General features: G+C 37.9%; 1 pseudogene; it reads right to left on the bottom strand.

The window, feature by feature from the left end:
• Positions 1–1,059, bottom strand: LOC100673912 (olfactory receptor 2T3-like; annotated as a pseudogene).
• Between the last annotated feature and the right edge of the window lie 8,777 nt (positions 1,060–9,836).

The following is a 9,836-nucleotide window of genomic DNA, read 5'->3' as shown; positions in this document are numbered from 1 at the left end:
GGATTCAGTGTGGGGGAACCAGAATCAGAGGGCAGAATGAAAAGAGGTAGGGAGGGGAAGAAAGAAAAGGAAGAGGGTCGTTTCTAGGTTTTCCCATTTACAACTTTCCTTGGTCTTATCCCTGATGGCATCATGCTCCTCAGAGCCTCTATGATATCTTTGTTCCGGAGGCTGTAAATGAGAGGGTTCAGCACAGGGGCGATGATGGTGTAAAAGGCAGACACCCTTCTGTCCTGCTCAGCTGTGTGGTAGGATCTGGGGAGCATGTAACTGTAGATGGAGGCTCCAAAAAAGAGCAGCACTACCACTATGTGGGAGGAGCAGGTGGCAAGGGCCTTCCTGCTGCCCTCAGCGGAATTCATCCTGCGGATAATGTGCAGGATGAAGGCATATGACATGGAGATGATGGATGTGGGAATGAGGAGCATGAGAACACAGCACAGGTACATGAGCATCTCGTAGAGGGATATGTCAGAGCAGGAGAGCTTCAGTAGTACAGGGGCTTCACAGAAGAAGTTCAGGATTTTCCTTCAGTGACAGTAGGGGAAGCTCATGGTCATGGGGGCAAACACAAAACCATCAAACATGCCCAGGAACCAGCATCCAGACACTAGGATTTGGCAGATTCTCGGCTTCATAAGCAGTGGATAGTGGAGAGGTCTGCAAATGGCAGCGTACTGGTCATAGGCCATGGCAGCCAGGAGAGAAAACTCAGCTCCAGCAAGGTTCAGGTAGGAGAACATCTGAACCCCACATCCTAAGGGGGGAATTGTATTATCTCCTGTGACCTGCCCCACGAGCATCTTGGGCACAGTTACACATATGTACATGAGGTCCATGAGAGAGAGCTGGTTGATGAAGCAGTACATGGGGGTGTGAAGGCGGGGCTCCATGTGGATCAGGAGGATGAGAAGGGCATTCCCAGTTAGAGCCATCAAGAAAAAGACAAAGATTAAAGTATAGAGGAAGACTGAGTATTTGGTATGATAAAAAGCGCCCAGTGAGGATGAAATTTGTTCTTGAAGTTTGATTCTCTGAAGTTTCATTCCCTGAGTACATGGTTCAACTTTCAGTTTTAACCTGGGAAAGACATTAAGAGTCATTGTTTTTAAATATTTCATATATATATGATTTCTTAACTTATTTCCAGTAAAATATGTGCTTTTAGACATTTCTCCAAAAGCAGGATTAAATTTATGTGGAATCATGATACCAAATCACTGTGAGACCACACCACCTAATGGTAAGAAGTCTAGGGTCAAGTGTCAAGCAGACCTGGGAAGCTGGACCCCTTATGAGCTGTATGAAGATAGGATGCATTTAAACTCAATAAGTCTTATTTATTTAACCTAAAATTGAGAATTTCATAGGATACACCTCATAGGACGGCTTATAAAGCTAACTGAAGTCTGTAACACAATGCGTGTTAAGTAATTCACTAAGCCTCCACCCCACTTTTGGATACGGTAGATCTCCACAGGCACTCATTAACGGATTGGGTAGCTCATGAAATGTTTATATGAATATTGTTATAGAACTAGCACCATAACCAAAGTTCTCTGAATACTCGGAAGCCCGATGAAATGTCCTCAAATGGATTCTACCCATCATATTTCTGCATTAACTCCATTGCACTCAGTAAAAAAAAAAAAAAAAAAATTAAACTGTTCCTCATACGATTGAGTTCAATAAGCAGCCCCATGAATAAATCACAAGCAATCACAAGCAGAAGGAGAGCCCAGTTTCCTGAGGAGAGAATCTTGGAGCTGCAGGGTGCAGGGCCAGAGAGCAGCGGTGTGTGGCTGATCCTATTCACAATCCCAAAGCAATAGTTTAAGACATTTGATTTATTAGTTGTTAGATACTAAGATGATAACCCAAACCAAACTCACTGCAGTCGAGTTGATTCCAACTCATAGCGACCCTATAGGATAAAGTAGAACTTCTCCATAGAGTTTCTGAGGAGCGTCTGGTGGATTCAAACTGCCGACCTCTTGGTTAGCAGCCATAGCCCTTAACCACTACACCACCAGGGTTTCCAGTCAGATGATATTTATAGGAAATGAGGATTAGTTTGACACATTAAATTATAACTTTCTTTCTAAATATTACAGAAATAAAATCTGCATATGCCTTAAATAGCAAGTATTAAGTTGAAAATAATTTTTCCATTTGTATTAGTTTCCTGGGGCTGCTGTAACAAAATGCCATAAACTGAGGGGCTTATAAAAAACAGATATTTGTTGTCTCACAGTTCTGAAAGCTAAGTCGATGTATTTTCCTGGTCATTCTCCCTCCAAAGTCTTTAGGAAAAGATCTTGTCTCTTTCAGGGTCTCATAGTTTCAGGCATTTCTTAGCCGTAGATGCATCTTCACATGGCTATTCTGTTTTTGTCTGTCTTTCTGTGTCTCTTCTCCTCTTTTATTATGATACCACTCAGATTGGATTAGAACCTACCCTAATCCTTTGTGACCTACTGATAATTTAACTGATAATATTTTCAAAGACCAGGTACAACTAAAATGTTCATATGCACAGGGATCAGGGGTTAGGACTCAGCATAACTTTTTACAGAACACATTCATTCCATAACAGTCTACCCTCTGTCCTGACAAAACTCATGTCTTTCTCACTCATCTCGGCGCCACCAAAAGTTTTAATTCATGGAGGTAGAGCAAAAATAGTGGAATAGATAGATGCTTCTGGCAAAACCTCTTACAACAAAGACCCAAAAAGACAAGTGAAATGAGTATATTTATGATAAGCAAGGAGCCCTGAACATCAAAGGCAAGTTTAGAAAATGAGCTGAGGAGCAGGGGGAGGAAGAGATGGTTCAGAAGTGGAGAGGAGTTAACAGACCTGAATCAAGGGGAGCCCTCAGACACCATTTCTGGGAGTGGCTGCAGAGGGCTGGTACTAGCATTCGGCCACAGTTTCCACAGGGAGAAGCAGCCAGCCACACAGCCTACTCACACCTCCAGAACCAGAAAATAATGTTGCTTTCAGCAAAAGCTAAGTACTTGCGTATATTTTACCTCATCCCCCACCTCCACTGCTCCCAAGCCAGTTTCAGTGGCTGATTTCCCTGGGCCTGAGATAGGCCCCGTTGAGCACCTGGAGCCATCCTCCAGGCCTTGGAGAAAGAATAAATTTGCAATTGGGGGAAAAGATAATTTGCCAGCTCCACTAACCCAGGGAGCTCAGGACAGAAACGGCTCCTGTCAAGGCATAAATGGCCTGTGGACTTTGAATACCTTTCCCCCTTCCAAGTTGTACTTTCTATACCACATAAGAACACAAACCAGCTAAGTTCTTTGTCATTTTATGAGAAGGATTGCCTTTTCTCAAGCATCTAATAATATGTTCATCATTTCCTTTCAATTTCTCACTAGAACCATATTTAATGTCCACATTTTTAGCAGCATTCTATTCATGATTATGTATATATATATATACTCTTTTTAGAGAAGAGTATATAAGCTTTCTCTATAGCCCTCTTCACTTCTTTCTGAGCCCTCACCAGGATTACTTTTCATATTCTACCAGCAGACTCTTCAAGGCAATTTAGACTTCCTAGCATGTGTTCTTCATATGGTCACCCTTCCTCTGTATATCTCTGTGTCTTTTCTTCTCTGACACCAGTCAGATTGGATTAGGGCCCCATCTAACCTGGTATGACCTCATGGGGGCTTGTCTGATAACATCTTCAAAGACTCAGTTTCCAAACAAGGTCACATTCACCAATGCCAAGGTTTGGGATGTCAACCTACCTTTTTTTAGGGGTGAGAGGGGCACAATTCAATCCATAACACCTTGGCCTAATAATATATTTAGTGCTTCATTTCTATTTCCTAGATCATTGCATGGTGCCTGGGGTCTTAAAAGATTGCAAGCAGCTGCCCAAGGTACAACAATGGGCCTTAATTGCCTGAAGCAACAGAGAAAGAAGAAAAATCATCAATAGGAGTAAGAATGGAATGTGTGGTTAATTGTCTCCATTAACAACTGCCTCATTTACCATGAGACCAGAAGTGCAGGATGGTGCCCAGCTACCATTACTGAATGTTTAAATAAAGGACTCTATAGAAGAATCCTGACCAAAAGGGGGAAAATGCACAACAGAAGTGCAAATTATCAGAGACTCTAGACTTTCTGAAGCTATGGAGGCTGGATGAACCCCTAAAACTATTGCCCTGAGTTACTCTTTAAACCTTAAACCAAAAATATCTCCTGAATTATTCTTAAAACCAAACAATAGTTAAACTTAATTAGAAAAAACAAAAAATCTGCTCTTGTAAGAAATACCTATCTATACGGGATCAAATTGACAATAGCAAATTGGACGATTAGATAGGCAACTTGAGGGACAATTAATTTATGTCAATGGGGGAGGAGCAAATCAGAACAGGAGGGTGAGAATGGTAGCACAACTCAAAAATATAATCAATGTCATCGAATTGTACATGTAAAAACTATTGAATTGGTGTATGTTTTGCTGTGTATATTCTCAACAACAACAAAATAAATAAAAATTAAAAAAATGAAATGGAACAATTGAAGATGGATAGGATTATCAATTGAAGATCTTAGGTGTTAGTGAGAGTAAAATGGATTGGTACTGGCCATCTTCCATCCAACAATCCATATGATCTCCTATGTTGGCAATGACAAATCAAGGAGAAACTGTTGTATTTGTTGTCAAAAAAGAATTTTCAAGATCTATCTTAAAGGACAACGCTGTCAGTGATAGATTAATATCCATAGGCCTGCAAGGAAGGTCAATGATTATGACTGCTATTCAATTTCATGTACCAACCACAAATGCTGACAATGAAGAAATTGAATATTTTTATGAACTGCTGGAGCCTGAAATTGATTGAACACACAGTCAAGCTGTATTGATAATCACTGCTGGTTGCAATGTGAAATTTGGAAATGAAGAAGAAATAGCTGAAAATAGGGCCTTGGTGATACAAACAGTGTTAGAAAACACATGATAGAATTCCATAAGGTCAATGAATTAGTTATTGGAAATACTTTTTTTTAACTACATAATCAATGACTATACAAATCAACCTTGCCAGATGGACTGCACAAGAATCAAATCAACTACATCTGTGGATAGATAGGATGGAAAACTCAATATCATCAGTCATGAGAAAAAGCAAGGACCAAATGTGGAATGGGTTGTCAATTGCTCCTGTGCAAATCAAGTTGAAGCTGAAGAAAATCAAAACAAGTCTAAGAGAGCCAAAGTACAACATTGAATACACCACACCCATATTTAGCTTGTATCTCAAGAATAGATTTGATACAGTGAACACTAATGACCAAAGGCTAGATGAGTTATGGGATGACATCAAGGACATCATACATGAGGAAAGTAAAAGATCATTAAAAAGACATGAAGGAAGGAAAAGACCGAAATGAATGTCAGAAGAGACTCTGAAACTTGCTCTTAAGTACAGAGTAACTAGACTGAACTGAAAAGTAATTACATAAAAGAGCTGAACAAAATATTTCAAAGGGAAGTTCAAGAATACAAGGATAAGTATTATGTTAAAATATGCAAAGACCTAGGGTTAGAAAAACAAAAGGGAAGAGCACAATAAATACTTCTTAAACTGAAAGAGCTGAAGAGAATATTCAAGCCTTGAGCTGCAAAGCTGAAGGGTTGTATGGGCAAAAATTAAATGACACAAGAAACATCAAAAGAAGATGGAAGCTATGTACAGAGTCGCCGTACCAAAAAGAATTGGTTAACATTCATCCACTTCAGAAGGTAGCATATCATGAACTACTGGTCCTGAGAGAAAAAAACAAAAAACCCAGAAATTTCAGGAAATCTAACATTAAGAATTACATGAGAGATATCAAAAAGAACCAGATTCTTTGCTTTTATATTGCATGTTTACAAAGATCTGAAGTTGACATGTTAACAAGCCATGGTCCAGGCAAACAGACTAACAAGGCTTTGAGAGCTTATCCCTTTTCTGTTCCACCAAAGAGAAAATTTGAGCCAAACCAGCCAAGTGAAGGGAATGCTGCTTTCACCCTCCCAAGAGATTGACTGGGTTTAAATTAATGGGACAAAGTAGGAAAGTTACATCCATTTCTTCATGTTTAAGAATTAAGATATGGCCCCACTGGTTTTTAAATTTCTTTGTGCTGTTGAACAAGGATACAACTAACCACATTATCATAGCCAAGAAGAATTTTAAATTTGTAATTAATATTCTTTCCATTTTGTATTGACCCTTTCCTGGAGTACCTACCTTCTTTAAGATTCTCTCAGAATCCTTAGTTCCACACCTTCCCACTCCCAGTTATGTGTAACTTTCCACTGAATGTATACACAGAAGTCAAACATGATTGCCATTTAGGTTTTTTCCTATATCCAAAAGGGGCAAATTATACATGTTTTAAACAGTTAGTTTTCAGTTTGAAAAGCCTATTTCTATATTTGATATGCTGTTGTTCTTGTTGATAGTTGTGTCTGAGTTGATTCCGACACTGTAAATATGACTCAATATCAGAAAGGCAGGATCATGCAGAAAATAAATACCATAATCAGAACTTGAATCCAGAATTTATCTAAAAATCCCATTTCCTTCCCCTTAGACACTCCATTATTAAATGCCGTCTGTCTGTGACACCATGTGTCATCCTATGATGTCTTTAGGTACTTTATTGTGTTATCAACTTTCTTAAGTCTTTAGCATGGGAATTATATCTGCAGTTCATGTTCCTCTCCCATGCAAACTGGTATATTTAAAAGCACCTTATAGATTCATATGAAAAGCAGTTACTGCGTAATTGTTTCCAAATTGTGTACTTAAGTTTGTCACCATGGCCCCCAAAATTCAAAAAAATCTGGATCTGAAATGGTATCCACAAGTCTCTGTTCACTTTTCTATTTCCATTGGAATGCTCAGCCTAGTGAGATTGGGACAAGTTGGAGGAGGCCAGGTGGCAGAACGTATTACAGTGTAAGAGAAAAAGTTTGGTTCAGATATCATCTTTGTAAAAACTAAATGCGTAAACTGAGATAACCCAGTGTCTAGAATCAGTTTAGCTAATTAAATAAAAAGAAACAATGTTACACTCTACATTCCTGTGAATTTCAAGACCTCGATGATTCTATTTTCAAATGTGGTCTTAGCTTTCCCAATGAGAGGGCTAACCTCCATCCTATTTCCCTAACCTCACAGGCTCAGAGAATTGCCTAGAACATTGTTGTTCTTGTGTGCTGTCAAGTCCATTCCACGTCATAGTTACCCTATACAACAGAATAGAACTGCCCCACAGGGTTTCCAAGGCTGTAATCTTTATAGAAGCAGATTGTCACATCTTTCTCCCGCAGAGTGGCTGGTGGGTTCAAACCTCCAAACTTTTGGTTAGCAGCTGAGCAGTTTAATCACTGCAGCACCAGGGTTCCTTCCTTGAAGATCAGCCTCATCAAAACTGGATGGCATAATTTAGGAATGAAAAGGACAAGGCAGGTGAGCTGCCTTTTTATCAGTGTCCACAGTATGCTGGGCACTATGCTAAGCCCTTATCAGCAGGTCTTGGCTACAAACACTGACAAATGCATCTGCTACAGTGGATTCTGATGCCAGGAAGCAAAATCAGCACCTTCACTCCTTCACTGGAGTCCACCTTCCACTCCAGGTTATTGTTCACCAACATCTTGTGGCTATATTCAGTGTAGATACCTACATATTTCCCGTCATAACATTGCTCATATTGTTTAATTATTATGAATTTACTTCATTCATATCTGTCTAGATTCCCCAGTAGCCCAAAAATACCCAGATAAGATGACAAGTTCTGCATGAAGATTTCTCCACTCTCTGATCAGAGACCTATGTGAGTCGGAACCAACTTGATGGCACCTAACAACTAATCAGTGAGGGTGTCACACCTCCAAACATCACAGTGCTTTCTCTATACTCCTGTTACAAACCTTTTGTCACTTATTCCTGTAGTTATTATTTTCAAATTTCAACAAAAATTCCACAGAAATGATACTGTTGTGTGTATAATTAAAATGAAAATTAAGATGATATCTGAAAATTACTTTAATATGGTATCTGTATAAATATAAAAATTGCAAACAAAAAACTAAGGTTTAAAACTCACAAGTGGAGGATTAATAAATTTGAATAGATAAAATAGAAAAATTATTCATACAAAATTTTATAAATATTATAAAATCATTAGTGAATCCCTAATGTTATTAGCATTATCTACATATATAGTTCAATTTAGAGTTTTATTATGTTCAATAAATATAATCAGATAGAAGGAAATAAAATGACACAATAGCCAATAAAAAGTCCCATCATCCTGAATCTTGAAGGAACTTTGGGTGAGCAGCACCTCAATCCCTCTGTTGGACGTACAGGAAAGCCAAGAAATAAAAACTTGTTCTTGTACAGCCACTGAGATGTCGAAGATTTTTTTTTCCTGCAGCATAACCGAATCCATTCTGACCGATCCACTATTATATTGAGTATTGCAGCACTGTGTCCCCATATTACCTACCTTCCTCCCTTGCTTTATTTTGTTTTCATAACATACATCATCATCTAGCATACTATATATTTTTTTTTCTTATTTACTCTTTGTTGGTTTGCTTTCCTGAATTAGGAGGGCAAAAACATGTGTCACTTTTGTTATCTTTTATTCTCTAGCTTTAGCACAGTGCCTGAAACATAGTACCGCTCATTTATATCTGTTAAGTGAACAAATAAATGGAGGGAAATGAACATGAAAGAACAAATTATGCAACCCCTTTGAGGAAGGAATTGGTACTATGTCACAAAATTGAAGATGTTCTTACCCCCCAATTTAGCACTTCTGGAAATATTCCCAAAGGAGAATACAAAATAACGTACATTGCAGCACATTAAAAACAACGACATCAAAACTATTAGAAACAGTGAATAATAGGGGAAGAAATCACATTCATCTACAGTAAAAATGAATAGATAAATAATCCATGTATCAAATTATTAGAAAAGTTAAAAAATAAAGTGAAGGGAAATATATATTGCAAAATGATGAATGTAATTACATTTATCAAAAGCCATACTGATGTTGGACACATATCTGCAACAAACATTAACAAATACATAGGCAGAGTAAACGCCAACTAGAGAAGAAGCGCTCTTTCTCTGAGATATTGAGGGGAGGGGATCCCAGATTGGCATATACAGAGCTTCAAAGCAACTATGATATTTTGGTAAGATTTGAAATAAAAATATCAAAATAATAAGATTTTTTGGAGTTGAATTTGGGACTTTATGAGCAGTATATTACATATGTATTTTTCCTCATGTAACAAAAACATGTTTTGATAAAATAAATCAAAGAAAAATAAATTATACTTTCATCAAGTCTGAAATTGGTGCCTTTCTTCTTTTCAAAGTCTTGTTCCTGAAGATTTCCTGGGGTATTGCCTAAGTTTTGGCTTTTTTGAACTGATAGTTTAATGACAAGTAAATTTCAAATTTTTAGCTTACGTTAATCCAAATTTCAGATTTTCAGTTTACATAATTACGTGCTCCTGTTTATGCTTTGTATTTTAACATGGAGTTTCCCATTCCAGTATTTCCAATGATAAACTTATTTTTAACTTATATGATCAATTTCCTCTCAAACTTTGCCTTAAACACAAAGAATTTTCATACCATTTCTCAGGCCCGTTGTTTTTACCTTGCTTACTGCATTATAACCATTTCTGAAAAGTGTCTGGTTGCTTGCATTTTAGCTCTCTTTCTTATGGTATGTATTCATAAACAATAGATTGTGAACTACTCTAGGAGCAAGT

The sequence above is a fragment of the Loxodonta africana genome, chromosome 2 (genome assembly GCF_030014295.1).
Source record: "Loxodonta africana isolate mLoxAfr1 chromosome 2, mLoxAfr1.hap2, whole genome shotgun sequence".
NCBI classification, from domain to species: domain Eukaryota; kingdom Metazoa; phylum Chordata; class Mammalia; order Proboscidea; family Elephantidae; genus Loxodonta; species Loxodonta africana.
This window is presented reverse-complemented; position numbering and strand designations above follow the sequence as displayed.